General features: G+C 37.9%; 1 protein-coding gene across 10 annotated transcripts in view; it reads right to left on the minus strand.

Moving 5' to 3' along the window:
* ZBTB20 (zinc finger and BTB domain containing 20) overlaps positions 1–20,482 on the minus strand; it is a 472,116-nt gene that overhangs the window by 239,173 nt on the left and 212,461 nt on the right. The gene's annotated exons all lie outside the window — the stretch shown is intronic.

Here is a 20,482-nt window from a genome sequence, read left to right on the forward strand (position 1 = left end):
TTTTTCTTTAAACTTGTATTTGCCCTGCTGCAAAAGCAATCTAATGTTATAATTTAATCTGGTAAGTAATTACTAATTTAGCAGAATTAGGGAGAGGAAGCAGAAAACAAATTCAGAATTCACAGTAAATGCTTTCTGGGATTGCATAACTTTCCTTCCAGATATTCCCTAGGAGATTTTGAAAAGACCGTATTTCTAAAGTAATTGTTGGATCAGTATAATCTTTGGCCAACAAACCTTAATATCTGTTTTGCTCCCTAAAAGCAACATCTTGTTTTGAAGCAAGTGTGACTTTTATACTGTGCAGCAGATGCAGGAAAAGACTAGGAGGGATTCAGAAGAATTTACAGGATAGGCCAGTTAATTTTTAAAGTACTGTAATTTATCACATTAATTCACCTTATTCCTCTCAAACACCACTCCTGAAACCCAGAGGTTTCATCCTGAGGGAGCCTGAATAACTCCAGGATATTCAGACAACGGGTAGATCACACACCTGAGGCATCCCTGAAGTGCAGAGGGCACGGTGAGGTGTGAGAGCCATGCCCAGAGCTGAGAGCATCCTCCTGCTCCTGCCAAAGCCACCACGGGCTGCAGCACCTGATCCAAGTCTGCAGCTCCTTGTTTCATAAAGCTTTATCACTAGCTCAGGGACAAGAGGAAGTGCCAACTCCTCCTGTACCAGTTAGGCATTTCCCACAGCTTCTCATTGTTCATACACACATGACTTCAAACTCCTCTTTGAGTTTAATTCAAGTATCTCAACAGACACAGTAAAAACAGGCATCTTCATAGCACACTTCATGTGGCTTGAAAAAATAAAGAAATTTCCAAGAAGTTCCTAGGGGATAGGAAACTGTGGTGTAAACTGAGTATGTTAAAGTATACCTGGAAGAGTTATTTTCAAGTATCAAGAAAGCTGAGTAAAAAATGGCTTGCACCAAAACCAAGTAATTCATTCAGGAGCAAAACCCAGATATTCTGAGCTGCCTTTTCTCTTTTGATCTGCAGAGGAGAATGATTTTAGACTAGATACTTTAGGGAAACCTGCATTTCATGAGCTAAATGCCACAGTAAGCCCTGCACCACTTGACATTTTAATTTTCTGTCTTTGGCTCTGTTTTGTCATACAGAGTATGGCTGGCCCAAAAATGAATATACACATACTGGTGATTGCCATTTTTCTGCTTTGCTGCAAGTTCCTCAGAGTGCTGAAACTTAACAATACTCATTAGCTAATGGCATATTTTGAACACAACTGAATTAAAAAACAAGTGAATTGTTTGTAACACAACACAAAATATCATCGGCAGTATTTCCTGCTGTTATCCCTTAATTTTTACTCAGGAGTACCAGAGCACTTTGTACAAAAAGGTAGACTCATATGAGCATCCTGCCCTGTGAGTAGTTCCAGCGGAATCACAACACTGATTAACCAAACAAGGCATTATTCCACTACCCAACTCTGGGACACATTTACTAGTAATTCTACTGACAAATGGGAAAATAAGTTCATAGATTCTAAATAATTTGTGCAAGATCTCACTCTAAGCAAGTGGTCAAGCTGGAAATAGAATGTCAAACTCTCAGCTGCCAGCCTCTTGCTGTAAACTCCTCAATACTACCTGTACTGTACAAAGAAAAATAAAACACAGCATTGACAAGTTTCAGGCATTTTCCAGCAACCTTGATTTATCTGAACAACCTCATCAAAGAACTATAGAATAAGAAAAAATTGACTTTTCATCCTTCTCTGAATAGCTGTAAAGTTTTCTTTATCTCTAGTAAGGTTAAGATTTTTCTTCTTTTAACTACCTGTATCACAGCTATGGATTAGCCAAAGGTATATTGCTACAAGGGAGAGAAAGATGAGTGCTGAAGCAGGCATCAGAGATTTACAAACAGAAGGCTAAGACACACTCAACATTACTTCTGAAAGTTAATTTTGCACTTAAATGCTTTCCTCAATACTCTACCATCCAAATTCACCTGGGTGAGACTGTAGGACCTGAAGCAAAGATTTGTTGTATAGCAGAAGCAGAAAGTTGACAAGCACAGTGCACGATGCTGATTGTAAAACAGAAACTAGATGTAGCACTTTTTCAGACTGTGGGTCAGGATTTTTATTTCATATACTTACTTTAACGTAAAATTACAAATGCTATGCTTTGACTTCAGAAGAAACTACACAATGACTTGTAATGAGCAAATTATCAGATATAGTAAATCTGTCACTATTGCTGCTCATATTGGAAGGAGGTTTTCTTACCTTTTTACTTTGTTTGCTGAGAGCCAACAGTGTCATCCCCTTAGTCAGTGTCAGCTACTCTTTTATTGTACAGAAGGCAAGTGATAGCAAAACTGCGCTGATCTGCCTGCTTTCACTCTATATAGTGTCTGTATTTATAGGCTTTTGCTTCTATCTGAATCTATATTTATCTGCTTTCTCTGCCTACAGTGCATCTGCTTCTCGTACACACAGCCATATATACTTGCACATGTGTGCCTGCACACAAACACACAGACACACATAAACACACACACGGGCATACCCCGAGGATGGTGCTTACAGCAGGCTTCTGTTCACAGCAGCGTTTGTATAAATATAAACATATGCAGGGTACACGACATAAACCAAGGCATGCACAAAGAAAATCATCAGCTATTGCACGAATATGCCTCGCTGGCTTGGGGAAGGTTTATTATTCAGCAGGCTGCCTAGTCAAGAGGATTGTATACAATCAGTTTGCTTTACATTACACTGCTGTTGTGGCTTTGCAAGCAGTAGCAATTTATGCTGTTATTTTGCTGGGGGTTTTTTTGTTTTTTCTTTTTTTTTTTTTTTTTTTTTTTAATTCCATGTAAGCATAGTTGGCACAGTTGTGAAATCACTGCCATCCTGTCAGGAGATAGACTCCCTATTGGTACCACTAACAATTTCCCTCAGGCTAGTCATTAAAAGGCAAGAGTTAGGCCACCCTATGCCAATTCAGGAGAGCATTCCCTAGAGGGAAGGAAGAAGGTACAACCTCAGACCCAGGTTGATCTGGCAATTTTAAGACCAAACATTCCTTAGGCCTGAAAAACAAACATCAGTTTCCCAAATTAACAGAGAATAAATGGAGGTATTCATCTTCATATGCGGAGAAACCATCGTGCCACACTTCCCCGTATCACCAGAGAGCTGCAGGTATTCTGTCCTATTACTTAGACTGGAGCTACATCTCACCTCCATCTTTCTGCTTGCTGGGGAGGCTTCTGTTAGGACAATGGGAGCTGCCAGGGGAGATGATGGAAGTGAAGTATGTGACAGTAAAGACCTCTGTGTTACCATAATGTGCTAAAGCTTCCATCAGGCCAGTTATCTAAACATAGCATGTTTCTGCTGGACAACTTTAATTCAATACTTAATTCACATCCTACCATGTCCAAGGAGGAGAAGAAAGAATTTCCACAATATAAGATCATAAACAGGTAAGAAGTCCCTGGGGATTTCTTTCTGTTCCCTTATTGCACAAGCTGCATTTTGGCTTCCCAGTTGTTCATAAGGCAGTGAAAACGAACTGCTGATTTAATACATGACCTGTGGACTCTTCTGAGAGGGGCAGGAGTCCCTAAGCAAAAACTATTGGTTGTATAGGCTAAACAAATAAGATACAAAGAATCCTCAGGGTATCAAGGGCAGCTGAAGAAGACAGTCTTACCCACAGTCCTTTCTAAATCCTGCAAAACTTCAAATAGGGTTAAACAACACACCCAGGCATTTTACAGGAGTAAAAAAATTATACTGAATTCTAAAAATCTAGTCTCCTCTGAAAACCAGGTAATAAGTACATTAACTAGTAACTTAATGAATAAACAAATTATCATTAGGATGTGTTTAAAAATCTCAAACAAGTTCTGTAACTCAAAATCAGAAAAAAACCCCAACCCCTTAAGAAGACTTTTTATGTCAAGATTGTGTTTGATAACTAAACCAGAAATACTACTACAAAAATCTGAGACTTTTGGATAATTCTTTCATACACTTAATCACACTGAAGAACAGCTCCTGTAGTAATTTTATGCATATCCGGTATTAAATGGTCCATTTGAAAGGGTTTTCAGAAAATCTACAGACAAGAAGGTATTTAAATATTATATATATACTTTTCACACAGATTTTCTATGTATCTTTATTTAATTTCTTTTAATCTTAATATTCCCATTTCTCTATCATTATAGTGAACTGCAGCTGAAACCGAACTGAAAGAACCCTGTTCTTTATTTCCTCACTGTTAAAGTTATCCTTACCCCGATGGCTGACACAGCCATCTCAAAATTTTAAAAAAATGTAGTTCCATCATCTTAACTAACTGTTTTTTTAACTGCCCAGCTCAACATACTTAGTAACAGGGAATCCACTCTACTTGAAAAGTTTCGCTGTTTTGCCATCTACAAGTAAAATATCGGTTTGAAAGAAACGAGAAAGGATTGTTGGTTAGCTCCTGCATTATCGAAGCACCATCAGTCTGGTAGGATCTGTTATGAAAATACTAACATCCTCCTAAAAATGACAGTTTGTGATTACTGTAATGACTCCACATTTATGATATCTTTAGCAGTGACCATTTAGCAACTAGTCCATTAATTTTTTTCTCAGCAGGATATTTTATAGTTTTAGTGTGTTTAAGAGCATTTTTAAATTGGAAAACATTATTTAATTATTCACGTGGAGGCAGATTGATTACAGAATGTAGTTTTTCTTTGAGGGTGCCCTACAATGTACCTTTATACATATAAGAAAGTATTCAAGCACTTCTTTGATGCACAAATGTACAAACTCCTACCTCATTTGTTCAGCATTCTTTGAAATTTTGTAGATAGAACATAAAAGGAACCTATTTAATGCAAACTCTCCTTTCTTATGACAAAGAGAGTAAATGTTACTGGAGTTCAAGAAATGTACCCTTCTCTCTGTGTATATACATTGCACTGAAAAATACAGGTGGAGACAAATATCTAATACATCTTACATTGCTTAAATGAAAACATCTGACATACATCTATCCCTCCTTAGGAATCCTTCTACAGGATTTGTGAACTGATAGCTAGAATCTTAAACACACTATATTTTTACTTGGAGCAGCTTTAATGGTTAAAATTGAAATTAAAGTAACACTTTATTTCCAAATAAATTAAAATATACAAATTCAAGCCCTATCCTTCCTTTCCCTCAAAAAAGGACTTATGTCATTTTATACTGATGCAACTCTATGGGTTTATAACTCAATATTACATTATTATAACCATATACATACATGAAGTTGATCTGGTTTAATTACTTTAGTAAAAATATCAACCCTTTCAAATAGAACAATTATATTAGCTAAAATCTATGCACATATTGGGCCTTAGTAGATATCTGAGACAAAATGGTAAAGACCAGCTGTCCATTCCAATGTTCCCATTCCTGAATAATCTTTAAAAGGTTGAAACTGCCCCAAATATGTCAGTTTAAAAGTAAATAAATTACATGGGCCATGCACTAATTTGTTGAATCAGAATTTCAAGGACCAACAATAAGCATTTATATATTAGAAGAAAATATTTGTCTAATTTATCAACAGACAAACAGAAATGAGGAATTATAAAAGAGAATGCTTTCAATGAGTTCAGTGAGACAAATTCAAAGAATGACATGGACACTGTAAACCAACCAAGCCTGTTTAGCAGCTCTGCATAGAAGGGGCTGAAACCTCATCAGGAAGGACTGATCAGTGCTGCTTTCTAACAAAGCCCTAAGCCTCAGATACACACGTGCAACTTGGCACCCTCATCATCTCATTATGAAGTAGAAGCTTTGATGTGGCCAGCAACACTTAAAGATTGAAACAGTGTAGGAGCTACTGGTTCTTTATAACTCTTAAATACTCTGTGGGTCTCTGAACACAGAAAACAGCCTTATTCTTTCTTAGAAGCTGTCAGAAAAAAAATCTTGAGAAACAGAGGAAAACTAAAAGTAAAGAAAAAATTGCTTAACTCTGTAGATCATCTTGACCAAAATAATTAAATATCTCGACAAATGCTGACAAAAACTTAAGGAAATTACTATCTTAATCCTATTGCTGCTAATTTAAATTGGTCATCCCAACTTTCCTGCACAACTGTTGCAAATTATTTGTGTCCTAACACAATGGAAGAAAAGTATCCTATTCCCTGCTGTAAGTGATAAAAGCAATTGAGTAAGATTTTTGTAGATAATTATCTCAGAAAGTTTTCTTGAAGGTTCAGGGGGAACCAAAGCAAATACCTGATGTGGGGCAGTGAAGAACACCATGTTTTCCCATGGAAGGATGAGAGGATGGGCACAAATGGAAATACATGAAATTCTATTTAAACATGAAAAAAATGGTGTTGAGGGTACTCAAACACTGGAATTGCTGCTCAGAGAGGCTGTAGAACCTCCATCCTTGGAGATACTACAAAAACTAACTCGATATGGTACTCAGCAAAGTGCTCCAGGTGAACCTGCTTTGAATTGAAAGATTAGACTAAACTTTAGTGGTTCTGTGAAATCTCTGCAGACAGGAATTTAGAAACTACACCAAAATCAAAATAAAGTATTTTTCCTATGTATGGCTTTGTTTGACTTGGTCCTGCTGAGAAACATGAAGCTTGATTCCAGGCTGCACAGGCTGACAGAGCAGATGGTAGAAGTACCAGTCTGCTTGTATAATCCCTTCCGTAGCAGCAAAGGCACATCCTTCACCGTGTACTTTGTGACAGCTGCTGGAGACTGATAGAGACTCAGGTCACCATCATCTATGCACTATCAGATCTCCCTGTCTCTGAATGACACCTTGCTTTAGCGATCAGATCTTCATTCTGTGTCTCCACAAAGCCTAAAGACTCCTTGATCTATCTGATGCAAATATGTCCAAGAAGAAAGTAACAATTCTCCATACATGTCCAACCAGATGCATTTTTCTAGGCTAATAGACACCTCTGCAAATCCCGTGAATGAACAGACCTGACTCAACTGATTTACATCATTGAAACTAATATACTAGTTCTCAGCTACCCTAAATTCAGTTTCCAAAAACTATAAATACTATAAATACTATCTAGTACATACAATTTTATATAATGATATATATATATATATATATATATATAACTATATATATAGTTACAAATAACGATTTACAAGCCAAGGTGAAACAGTGATACAATTCCTAAAAGTCTTAAAAGTGTTTCCATTATTTCTTTCTATTTAGTACAACTAAAAACTAGAGACAAGCAATTGCAGCACAAAAAGAGATCAAGCAGTAGTCATTCAATTGAAGTTTCAAAGCCAGAAAGACAGGCAAGTACCAACCACCATGACCAGAAAACCTGGATCTGGAGAGCCACAACTGGATGTACATACCCATATTCTTAAGAATAAAAACCAGTCAAAAATGCCAAAGCACTAAAAAGAAATTTAACAAGGGCCAGTTTCCTCTCTTACTCTTGACCTCCAGTGCTCTCATCTTCTCAGAAATGCAGGGGAAAGTAATAAATGGTAAATATAATAACACAGTCAGAATCCTTTGGCCATTCTACTAGTCTAAAAGATTTAATTATAGAAGACAGTGTTCTGAGGCATATCAATCTTTAAAAGCTTTTACTAGAGCACAACCCTACTGAATTTTCAGCTGCTCAGGACTGAAATTAATTTACCTTCTTATGATTTCTGTAAGTATCTACAAGTGAGAATTTTTTCAGATGTGATTGCTGAAAGATGTGATAACACTCTACAACAACTGATTAGCAGAAATGCTTGGACAGCAGTGGAACATAAAAAGACTTTTTATCGTTATTGTCCAATTCTGTTTTAGGAAGAATTTGCATTTGGACTGTCCATCTTTTACTCTCCACTCAGAACATACAGATTTCTTACATCATCAGTAGGTCATACTTTTACGAATGCTACTTCTGAAGGTTTAGAAAATGATTAATAAAGGCTTCAATAAATGCTTATTAGCTGTTATAAAGGATTGAGTGGAAGAATCCAATTAATGCTTATAATAACTTACAGATAGATCTGTGATGTGCTTACAAAACATGCAGTACTTACTATCCATCTCAAAACAGTTCTTAGAATGCTGATAAATTAACCACAAACTTCTATGAATTGTTTATAAAGTGTGTCACCAATATAAGTCTAACTGGATAAACAATGGAAGAAAAAACTTGCAAGGGGGCTAGTTACTGTAGCTGTAAACACACGGAATACTTCATTGTGCAGAGACTTGAGTACCAGTCTTCTGCTTTCACAAGGAATAATCCTTCTCATCCCCCAGCTGGGAATCCAAATCTTACCTCCCCCTCCTGCATAGTACCTGCAGATACCTCAAACATTCAGGAAAACTGAGCAAATTGTACCCACAGAGACATATGGACCAGAAACTCCCAGAGCATCAGTAAGGAGTATGGCTTCAGATTTTCAAAACCTTGGAGAAAATTCCATCCTCAGGAACACCAGGGACTATATACATGGGGGGAATGTGTGAATCTCCTTAAGGAACTTAACCACTGAATGAATTAATACTATGAGCACATGCAGGTGTTATCTGTGTAACAATTTTTTTTCCCTTTACCCCTGTGTAACCATAAATTATGCAATCTGCTGTTAAATCAGTAAAAATCCTTTCATATTAGTCAAATGACCTCACATTTCATTGATAGCAGAACCTGTCCTGAATGTCACATCAGTGAGAATACAACAAAATGGAATTCTCCTTTGAGAAGCCAGTGCAGAATTTCATGGCATATTAATGAATCTTTTCTGATTGTGGAAAGGCTTTCACTTATTGGCACATGCTAAATAGCATAGACTATCAATCCTTGCTGTCTTTTTTTTAAAAAAGAAATTTTCTGGTGACAAAAAAGGCCCATCCAGGAAGTTACACACTGTTAGGAAGTTCGCAGAAGGGAAATAACCATACTGTGAATTACTTCTTGAAAAAATACAAAAAATGAGGGTGGAATTGCTAAAAATGGGATTTCACCAACATTGGCACTAGAGGTTAATCTTCAGCAATGCCATTCCTCATTCATATTTCTGCAGAAATCATAGCTGTCCTTCAACAGTAGTATCATATATTGACTATTTTCAATAGAAAGTATCAAGAGTATCATGCTCCAAGTATTGCAGTTCTATGAAGAAAACAAGACTGTCCATTGCTTATCCCCTAACTCTTTTAGGCAGCCACGTGAACTATAATGCCTGAAATTCAAGCCCAACTTCCCATCTACTACCACTGACTGAACCAGTGTGCTCCCACAGGTTTTCCCAGAAGCACAAGTACAAAAGAGTGCCATGGTTACACTCAAGAAAATACTGGTAACGTATTGGTTTGGGAAACACTGTCAGGTGAACACGTCAGCTCTGATCCTGTCAGAGTAGCACATCAGAACCACATTAAAGTTCTGATGGGAGGGTAATGAATACAGGAAGATATTACATAAAGTACAGGAAAAATCTTAGGGCATCATAGAAAATCAGGAGAGAGTGATTATATGGGCTCGGGGGGATACCAGCAATTATGAAAAGGACATTGCCAGCCACAACTGAAAAGCAAAGAAGAAAGCCAACAATATGGTATTAATCACACGCTCTGTCCGTGTATGATGCCAAACTATTCAAAGCACAGAATGTTCTTTATTCACCTCACTTTAAATTGCTTGAATGAACCTAGCACTTATGAAAATGAGAGATTAAAAACATTGATATCAACCAACCTTTGGGCCAAATCTTACTTATCGATGGAAGTCGTTCCACTGATTTTAATGGATGTAATTACTATTGACTTCAATGGAGCTACTCACAGAGTCAGGAGAACAGGATGTGGCTCACTGCATAACCAAGCTTCCCTGACCACCATGAATGGTGCCAACTCGTCATTCCTGATGCAATGTCCCCACTTTTCCGGTAATGGATCCTTTGAGCAGAAACAACTGTACACACCAAATTCTGTGACATTTTTCATGTGAGCACAGCACCAACTTGACTGAAATGAACCATTTTAATTTCTTCTTCAGAAGCAACAGATAGAACTCGCTGATACCTATAACTTTATGGCATGGTTTTATTGTTAATTGCTCTGATTTCTTATGAATGAAACATCTGTGTGGGGCTTGAATTACAGTTCAGCAAGGACTGCCTATTCTCTGATGTTTAGTGCATATTTGAAAAGGATAGTATAAACCAAACTGATTTACAGTCAGCCTGCTGGGCACAGGGATAGATTGCTTCCATTAGCAGGTTTCTAGAGTGGACAGCCCCTCTGAAGGAGATTAGACTTTTCCCATTCTCCTTGCTTTCAGATTTAAATGCAGAGTCTTATTTATGACCACACCAATTTTCTTCTGCCCTATCCCTTAGAACCATGGCAGAATGAAGGAGATTTGGGGGACAAAAAGATAGAATGCAAAAAACAACACGACTGAGAGAAATAGAAGGAAATCAAAGTTTTTGACATTTCAGGAGTGATGCTAAGGATGCCATCTTTTAGAGGCTCAGTCCTCTTTCTTTGGTCATACTGCTTCAACACCAGAGGTGGGAACTATTAAATGTGTGAGACAGCACGATACACATGCAAAACTCAGAAAGGCAGAAGCCTTTAACTCCTTTTTTCAAGGACTTGAAGAGGCAGCAAACCAGTGTTTTATGGCAGTTAAGTGTACTGGAATATACTATAAGCCAAGAATGTCTGTCTTCAATCCCACAATCCACAATCCACTTCCTACAGCATATTCTGAATGGCTATTTATGGTAGGCACCAAATCTAGTGTCTTTCGTATTTCATTATAAAATTTATGTTATCTCCATCAATCTTAAATTCCTTTGTGGGCAGCTGAGATAAGAACCACTCTGAAGATGTTCTGCTGCACTAGTTCTTACTCATCGTGATGAGAGGTTATTCATTGCCCTCTGAAATTCCTCACTGGCTCCTGAATGTAGTTACAGATTCAAAGATGACACAGATCTATATATTTAAGGACACAGAGCCCAGATACTTTAAGAAAAAAAAGTCATCTCTTCTTGCAGAGCAAAGCTCTGTATGTAGGACATTATGAAGTTCTTCCTTTATAGAAATAATACAACCAGACTTAGGTCCTGTTATGTGCACACTTTTTAAACGATTATTATCTCAAGCACACAGAATAATGGTTAATATTTCAGATTTTAAAATACAGTGGAGCCTCAATTATCCAAATTCAGTGAACCCAGACAAGGTTTTGCCCCTTGTCATTTATTAATTAAATGGTAAATTGCTTCTATTACTAATTATTTCCACAGATCCATGGGCATGCAGGGCATTCTCGTTACTGGTAAACGTGATTATCAAGCCCTATTCAGTGTTCTTCCCATGTTCTTTAGATAATTGAGATTCTGATATACTCTGAAGCCAATTTAAAATATTTTTTACAGTGTATTACTGGGAGGGCTTCCAGGTCTTGTAGGTCCTTCGGGGTAGAGGCATCCCCAAGACTGTGGGAGGCAGGATTCTTGACAAGCCAAAAGACAGGGAAATGTGTCAGCCAATACGTAACGTAAAAGCAAAACTACTTGTGAGTTCAATCTGACAAGTTTCTAATCCCAGAAGTGTATTAGTTGGAATGAGTGACTGCCTGAATAGGAGGCTAGCAACTCAGGTATTACATCAAACTTGCTCTTTTTGGAGGCTGATCTTTATTTAAGAGAAGTTTAGCTTAAGAGTCCTTTAGATGTGAGGGATCCCCCAAAGGAGAAATTCTTCCAACTAGAGAAGGTGGAGCAGATTAAAAAATGCTGTCTGAGGGATAATAAGGGTAGAGGTACAGAAATGTACACAGACCAGAAAAATGCAACAACTATGGGTGAAACCATGAGAAATCTGTATCTAAAGAACATAAATTGATAAAAATCAGATGCCAAATATAGCAAAGAACTGCCTCAACAGTCAAAACAAGCCTACTTATCACTCTGAGTAGAGTATCTTAAACAGCCAGGACAAATGCATAAGCACGTCAATACAATAACTAAGGACTAAGAGGAGTGCAAAATTTTATTTAAAAAAAAAAGAAGGACATATAAGACAAGTTCAGAAGCTGGAGAAGATGTTGTACATTGCAATACTAGGGTGCATTTCATAATAATCAGAGCAGAATGCACAGATGAGGGATTGTTGCTGTAAATTTTTTAAAAAAATATATATAAATAAAAGGAATAAGTAAAAATTACAAAGTAATAAAAATCTCCATGGGTTTTAATTCCATGCCTAAAAAGAAAGAGGATGGTGTTATGATCACACTATGGACCATCCTACTAAAATGCTGTTAGTGACTATGAAAAGCAAAATCAAAGTCTTCAGAGGCAGAAAACCTAAGGAATAAGGAACAACTTTGTTTTAGTGCTAAGATAACTAAATCTACTTTAATATGTGCATATTAAAGAACCACTTTGTAATAATGAACATAATGCAAGTAAATTCAGCTCTCTATACGATGGAAAAAATAACGACACAATCCACTACAGCAATATACAGTTTCAGGAAGAAAATCCTATTTAAAATAAGAAACAGGAAAAAAAAAAAAAAAAGGAAATGAAAAGGAAGCAGCTAAGGGTAAAATGTTTTAAGATGCTACTGTTAGAAGATATGTTATCAGAGATTCACGTCTCTTACAAGTAACAGGGAAGCCTTTCCTTGGAAGAACTATAATAATCCTGACCCCCAGTCGTCTGCCTCAATCATTCTGAGGAACATCTCAGCAGTTTGTCTGGCAGACACAGCAAATTACAGCCTGAGGTACTAAAGAGATCCCTAAACAGTTCTGACTTACCTGAATATGCGGGATTGTAAACTGTCATAATTCGGTTGCCACTTTAGATGGAAAATCCTTTGCAGGAGGGCAAAAATCTCCAGGAGAAATGCATAATATGGTTCCTTTAAATGCAAGAACCTTGAAAGTTGTCCTGCAGTAATTAATTTCTACTTAGAACTCACAAAACAAATGTACAGCCACATGTGAAAACAAGAAAATAATAGGATTTTTAAAGCAAGCCAAGTGAAGGGATTTACTAGAAGTAAAAAACACAATTGAAAAAGAATTTATATTGAAACACAGAAAGCAGAAAAAAAGTGTATATTTTGTTGAATTTTTAAAATGAAAATGTTGGATAAGGCAGGCCCCATGAAAATCTTGAGGAACAACTGTTTAAAGCCATAAATAACCTTTCTGGACACCTTACATAAAATCTGTTTCTGCTAACAGATGAGGTGCAAAAGGGGTGTTCAAAGCACAAAAATCCCAAATAAATTCCTTGCAGTTGTGTTCACTACAGAGTATTTTAAAAGGTTTACAAGTTAAATCTCTTCTCTGGAAAGTTAAATCTGAGAAAAATGTGCAATGGAAAGAATAAATGGTTTCCATCTAACAGTTATAAAAGAAATTGTTATAAAGAAATTCAGTCACGAAAGAGCTTAACTAATAACTCTTGCACAACAAAAGAACAGAAAGTGATTTAATGGCAATAGTAAAAAAGGGCTTTAGGAAGATCCACATAGATCACTTGGTCTATAGTCTATGCCATAGAAACTGGTAGAAATTATAATAAATAATAACAGACACTTGAGTAGATAAATCAGGGAAGATATAACGTGAATTTTTGCAGATGAAAATTTTGATTCACAAATCTATAGAGTTCTCAGAAGAAGGCAATTGGCATATGCTGCTAAAATTAAAAAATATGAAAAACCTCACCAAAGTAATTTTCTAAAAGAAAGTTATCATGACATAGGAGAAAAAAATACAAAATACTCATACAACAAAACAGGATTTAATTTAGCTATTGCTACACTGGAAAGACAGCATAGAATCCTTGTGGATATACCTATGAAAGAACGAGCTCAATATTCAGAATTGATGATAAAGGAGGAGAAAAACCCTTAAATAACCCCTTAGGAATTATTAAGAAAGAGCTAGAAAATAAAACTAAAATCATAATGACATTCTTCTAATAAAATCCATCATAGACTCAGATACTGAACACTCTATGTGGGTTTCAACTCTCAAGACAAAAGAGGAAATAAGCAGCCAGAAAGATGCAGAAAAGGGCACAAAGATGTTCAAAGCACAAAACAACTTCTGTGCAAGGACAGATGAAAAAGAGTTGGGTTCTTTGCCCTGGAAAATAAATGATTGAGAGAAATAGAAAGGAGCTTGATCAAACCATAACAAACAAGGACAAGGTGAACTGTTAATAATTGCTCCCTATTTCTCATTACATATTTCTAGAAAGCATCCAAAGAAGTTATCAAGCACCAGGTTTAAAGCAAACAAAAGGAAGTGTGTTTTCAGACAGTCCGTAATTAAATTGTGGAATTCATTGGCACAGGATGCTTTCGATGCCAAAAGGAAAAATGGTTTCAAAAAGCAACCAGACAAAATCAGAAAATACAGCTTAGGCTTTAACAGCCCTTTCCATCAGGGCTATTAAAAACAACGATGCAAAAGCAGAAAACACTACTCCACACTAAGAAATGCACATTGCTGAAGAACAGAATGAACCAATGTGACGTGCATCAGACAGCAGCTAAGCTTCAACATGGCTAACACATAGATCACAGAGATCCCAGCTTCAAAATGAATTTATGGAGCACATGGATTACGGCTGCAATGATGATTTACTATTGCACTGTCAACATTCTGGATGTTGATTAATATCCTTCCCCAGGTACAGCCATAGTCAAAGTGTATGTTAAGGACAAAACGTTAAGAGTGAAACTGAAAAGTGTTTGGAGAACAAGATATCCTTTTGGGAGACTTGTGATACAGAGATACAACGTATCTTCCTAACTGGATGAGATTCCAATAGGTGATATTCATTTCTGAGATGAAAACCACCAAATTTATGAAATTACCAGTGATGGTGCCCCCTTTGGTTCTAATGGCTGTTCAGCATTCACACAATGGAGTGATTTCTGTGGGAGCTGCGCTTAGTCTGTTGTGCATGTTATGCTCAAAAATGCCTTTTAAAACCAAGCAAAAACATTCAGGTCACAGAGCAAAGCACGCAAAAGTATGAAAATATCAAAATGAAGTCTGTCACAACAGCTGTAGTGTTACAATACAATCTTCTATGTTATGATTGTATATTTTGTGTTTTGTATAATGGATAGCATCCAGGAAATGAGACTAATTCAAATACTCTTTTTTTTTATCCTCTCTGTTCAGTGTGTGGCCTCAAGCCTTGTTTACTGAGTGGCATCCAAGTCTTGCACGAAATAAGATGGGGTTTTGTTTCTGGATTTTCTGTGATACTCATCAATATAGCATCTGAATATCTCAACAATCTTGCTGAACTAATCCTCACAATGTACCCTCAGATGTCTGGAATGATTTTAATTCCTCATTGACGAAAATTATGTGAATTTTTTTGTGGCCACACAGGGAGCCTGTATCAAGGACAGGAAGGAAATTTAGATCTCTTCATTCTAAGGGGTGCTGAGCATCTCCTGAACTCATCTTACAGAAGGAGCACTCGGAGAATTCTTGCTCTTCCATTAGGTCTGCAGCTCATCTGTAGCATCCCTGTGGGGGTGGGATACCATGGACAGGGACCTCCTTCCTACCACACCATCTCTCTAATCCTGTGAATTAGGAAAAGTGTCTAAAAGGATACATTGCTGCAAGATTTGCAAAGCCCTTAGAGGCATTCAGATCACTGGCACAATGAAGAGCAAAGTTATGACATTCTGTTGTTACAATCTCAGGCAGAAATTTCTCCTTCTGATTTGCATTCTCTAAGATTCTTGCCAGCATGAGGTATTTAAAATTGTATTTTTCTAAAAAGTCTCAAGCAGGGGCAGTGGTATGGATGTAAGAAATCAACCACTGACACACGGACTGATTCTGTAATGTTACAGATTGCAATTTATAGTTGTGGTGTACTTTGTAACTAGGAATGACAACTTTATGAAACACCCTTTAGATACTGCACTTGTGTTCAAAGGGCATGAAAACACATTAAAAAACAGCTTTATGTTCTGCTACCTTAAGGGTCTGTCTCACACCTACCATATCCAAGAAACTGAGAATAAAGCTCAGTGTCTGTTCCTCTATTGTGTTTCCTATTATGCCTACATATTGCAGCACTTGTGGTCTGTAAGATCACACACTGTAGGAACAACTTTCAGTTCTCTGTGACAATAGGGTGAGCTGAGGACAGCCTGGCAATGTTTGGAGATGAATTTCCTGCCCTTTGTGGGTTTCAGTTAGACTCTTAGCATTATTTGAACTTTTGTGGTTTAATTTTCTTTGTTGTTGTTTTAATTCTAATGGCAGAAAACAGGAGACAAAACAACATCCCTCTGGAGGCAATGAATCTCAGGATCTGAGGAATAAATGGCCATGTTTTCTCCTTCTGGCATTTTAAGATACATCAGCTAACAGAGAAAGAACATAGTAGATCTGTAGAATGGCAAAGGGACATAGAGCTTCTTATTTTCTAGTAAAGGCACCAAAAGCCTTAGGACTTGTTGATGTTTAATGGTCTTCTGAAGTAATTTCTTCCCATACAATTCCCATACTTAGCATACATTCAAAAGCAAAGGCTCAGAAAGTGCCCACTACCATGGGGCAGAAGGTTGTCACATGAAAGCTGCCCTTTTCTCTTTGCAGGTTTGAAAAAGAGTCATAAACCAACTCTATTGTCAAAATAAGTAAGCCACTAAAACAAATAAATTACTTTTCTGAGAGGAAGAACTGCCAGTTATGGGATAACAGTCACTAACTACTGCCAGGAGTTTTCTCAGATTCCAGGGAACATCAGCATGAGAGAGTTTTATTTAGGTCTACCTTGACTAACATATGTAGAAAGGAACATTTCTGATTCTTCATTTCCTCATTCTCTCAGGTGTCACAGCTTCCTAGCTTTTGCTTCTGTTTATAGTCATCTCTCAACATGTATTTCAGGAAAAGAAAAATCTAAATAAAGATCATAGCCTGTTTCTTTATGTGCCCTTCCTCTTCTTCTTCTCCTCCTTTCTTGCATTTGTGCACTGTTGTGGCACCTATTAACTACCCATGTTTTCAGAATGACATTATACAAGGTGCAGGATGTACCACTGTGCCCTAAAAATATCAACAACTGCATTAGTCTCACAATAATTAATGGCAGGCATTATGCAAATGACAACTTTTTCACTGCAAAATAATGACATTTCTTCATTTTGAGCACAGTTATGCAAAACAATGAATTGGGGATGATAAATCACGCAGGAGAATTAAGAAAGCCATAACGTTCCTGCCCAGGCAGGCAGAAAGACAGACAGACCAACCATTTAGAACACATTGTTTGTTCTCAAACCGCTATTAAGAAATAAATAAAAGCATAGCCAGTTGGTCATTAGAACGTATGTATAATTTAGTTTCCCCCCTTTAGGCAACTGTGCATAAGGGAACGTTAAATTCTAGGAATCGAATTATTACAAGTCACAAGCAGATTTTTTTTTATTAACCTTAATAAGTCATTCACTCAGAGACTACAGTCATCAGGCAAATAAAATATATCACGTCATTCTCTTACACATTAACTAATTTCTTATGCAAACATCACAACGTATAGCAATTACCACTGCTCAAAAAAGCCCCAAAGTCAGTTTCAATTTATTTTATTGCTTTTGTGCGTGGCCATTTCCTGTAGAGCTTTGCTCTCTATCCCCATGGTTTAGGTACAAAATGAATGCAAGTAACAAGAAGCTACTTCTCTGAAATGTTGCTGCATTTTTCCCTCTTTATTGTGAATACTGTTGGAAAAAGATGTTGGTAAGATCTTCTTGTGAGCTCCAGGAATCTTCTCAAAGGTAAAAAGCCCACACTGACCAGAGCACCCTCCCTTCCCCATCCCTTTCTCCACTGCATGCTTCCCACCTCCTGGAAGAGCAACCCCAGCCCAGTCCTCCCAGTGCTTCCTGCAGGGAGCCTGGTGCAGGACGGCCTGGGAGCTCCCCGGAGCCACCATTCCCACACTGCTCCCTAAGGAGCACACTTCCCAGGGAGAGCGGGACTGGAGGGGAGCTTTGAACTCCCCCTACGTACAACACTCCTCCACTGCTCCTTACAGTGTCTCCTGATGAAGCGGAAGGAGCTCTGAGCTTTTAATAGACAGCACTCCTGGATCTTTCTTTTTAGTGATTCCTGCTGGGAGAGTCTGATGTATCAAAGAGTTACAGCGATTAAAGCTGGAGAGACCTGTGGTATTTAATCATTTAGTCCATCCTCCCACCTGAGCCGGGGTATTCCTTATGCTATTATTCCTGATGCTCTATCTAGTCTAACTTTAGAGAGTGCCAAATAACTGGCTCCCACCTCCCTGGGGAGGTTATTCCACAGTGGCACACCATGAGACTGGAAATTTCCCAAGGTATTTGCTGTAATTTTACTTCTTTATGATTAGTTTTATTAAAAAGGCTTTAGTTTTCAGATTCCCAATACCGCCGTAAGATTTTATTTCTGTGTTAGTGTAGAGACTGAAACTGCACCAGACTTCCTCACATCCACAGCTCAGCATGACACTCGACAACACTGTCCACTGAAAAATAAAGCTGGATTCGGAGCATCTAAACGTTACCCAAAACCTCCTTTTATTCTTCATGGTGACTGCTGGCAAGAATTTGTATGACAAGACGAGGAAGCACTGGTGGCAATTCCAAACACACATAAAGCAGAGCACCAGCAAGGATTACATATTCCCCATGAGGAGGTGCACTGCAGAACTCTTGTGAACTCTTGTGAGGGGCCTGGAAAACCCACAATTCATGTGTCACAGTGAAGAACCAATTCCAGTTTTATCTGAACCAAAAGGAAGATCATCCATCCCTTTTCCTTCTCCCCAAATGTTAGCACCCTTGCCTCCAACAAAGACAACTAAGTCACTGACAGACAGAGAGCCCAGGAAAGAGAACAGTTGTGCTGGAAATAACTGGTGTCTTTGAAAACAAAGTGGTAGCAGTTGACCACTCTCCCTCCCACTATTTATTTCAGGACTTTTAGGATTCAGTGTAATTCACCCCGCCTTGGAACACTGCAAAAAATTCTCCACCTCAAGCCTCTCATCCGGAAGTTAATAACATTTTGCAGCTCTCCTTAAATAAAATCCAGCCCATCCTGGATCAATAAGACTGATGCCTATTTCCCTAATGGCAGCCGATTGCCATTTGCTATTCAAATCAGACTAGATAAATTACAGTACATGCCAAGGAACAGGCCAGTGAATTAAGACAGGCCTCCTGAGGACCAGTGATATTATTAATCTTTTAAGACACTATCATATTTCTTCTTGACAGTGTGCGTAGACTCTCAGACATGCTGCACTCAGATTGAAATATCAGCTGCTGCAAAAAATCAATAGCGTTAGAAACACAATAATTTTCTGTCTGCAGGGCCCCCAATAAGCAACACTTGAGCTTCTCCTCCTTTCCACATCTATGCTTCAAATGCATTTGTTTTAAAATCCAAGCCTCAATTCTGAATAGTCATTGTGATGGACAAAGTTGCTTTTGTTGTCATCCTTTGCCACAGAAGCCACAAATGTGCTTCTCGATAAGGTTGCGGTTCTCAGAGACAGCAGAAGGTACTCCAGGGTCAGATACTCACCCAGTATATTTTACCCTTCTCCCCACACCCTCCTGCTCAGTCTCTTGCCCTCTCATTGAACGTTTTACAAAATGGATATTGCTAGAGCTACTGCTATCCCTAAGAAAAATGGAAACGGGGACCTTGGACGTGAACTGACAAAGGGAGACTGTATATGACAAGAAAGGAGAAAGGGATTTCTCTTCAGACTGGTAACAGATAGGGTCAATTCAAAGAATTTTGATCTCTTTAGACCTGTGGATGGATTCAATAGAGCCTCTGATTGTCAAGCAAGTTGCCCCTGGTTTCTCAACTACCCATCATGCTGAAGGGGAGAAAGAGTCTACAACTGATAACTATTCCAAAAAGGGTACTTTATCATTATGAGACAAGTGGGCTTAGGGAAAAATGTGTAGCTTGGGAGATTGGCAACAAGATGGTAAAATCAGGTTTCGCTTCACCCTTGACATGATATAGTTTATCTGTGTGGAAAAGAAACCATTCTAAAACACAACAAAATCAGAAGTCTCCACACAGTTTTAAGCATGAAATTATTCTGCATATAGCTGTGTAAAAAAACCCAAAAAACAGCAAAAAACCCCCATTTACAGAAATGGACCAGAATAGATAAATCAACTATCAACTTCAGGTTGGCTAAGCTGCGATCTGAGATTGCCAGATTTCTGGCATCCCAGGTCAACAGTGACCAGAAGAGTTGATGAATGTCCCAGTAGGGTGAGAGGAGTGAAGCGATGAAATCATTCAAGTTACATCACAATTAGCAGTTGCCTTCTGCCCTTGAAACATTGTTAACAGCACTGGCAGGACTGGAGAC

The sequence above is a fragment of the Prinia subflava genome, chromosome 28 (assembly GCF_021018805.1).
Source record: "Prinia subflava isolate CZ2003 ecotype Zambia chromosome 28, Cam_Psub_1.2, whole genome shotgun sequence".
NCBI lineage: Eukaryota > Metazoa > Chordata > Aves > Passeriformes > Cisticolidae > Prinia > Prinia subflava.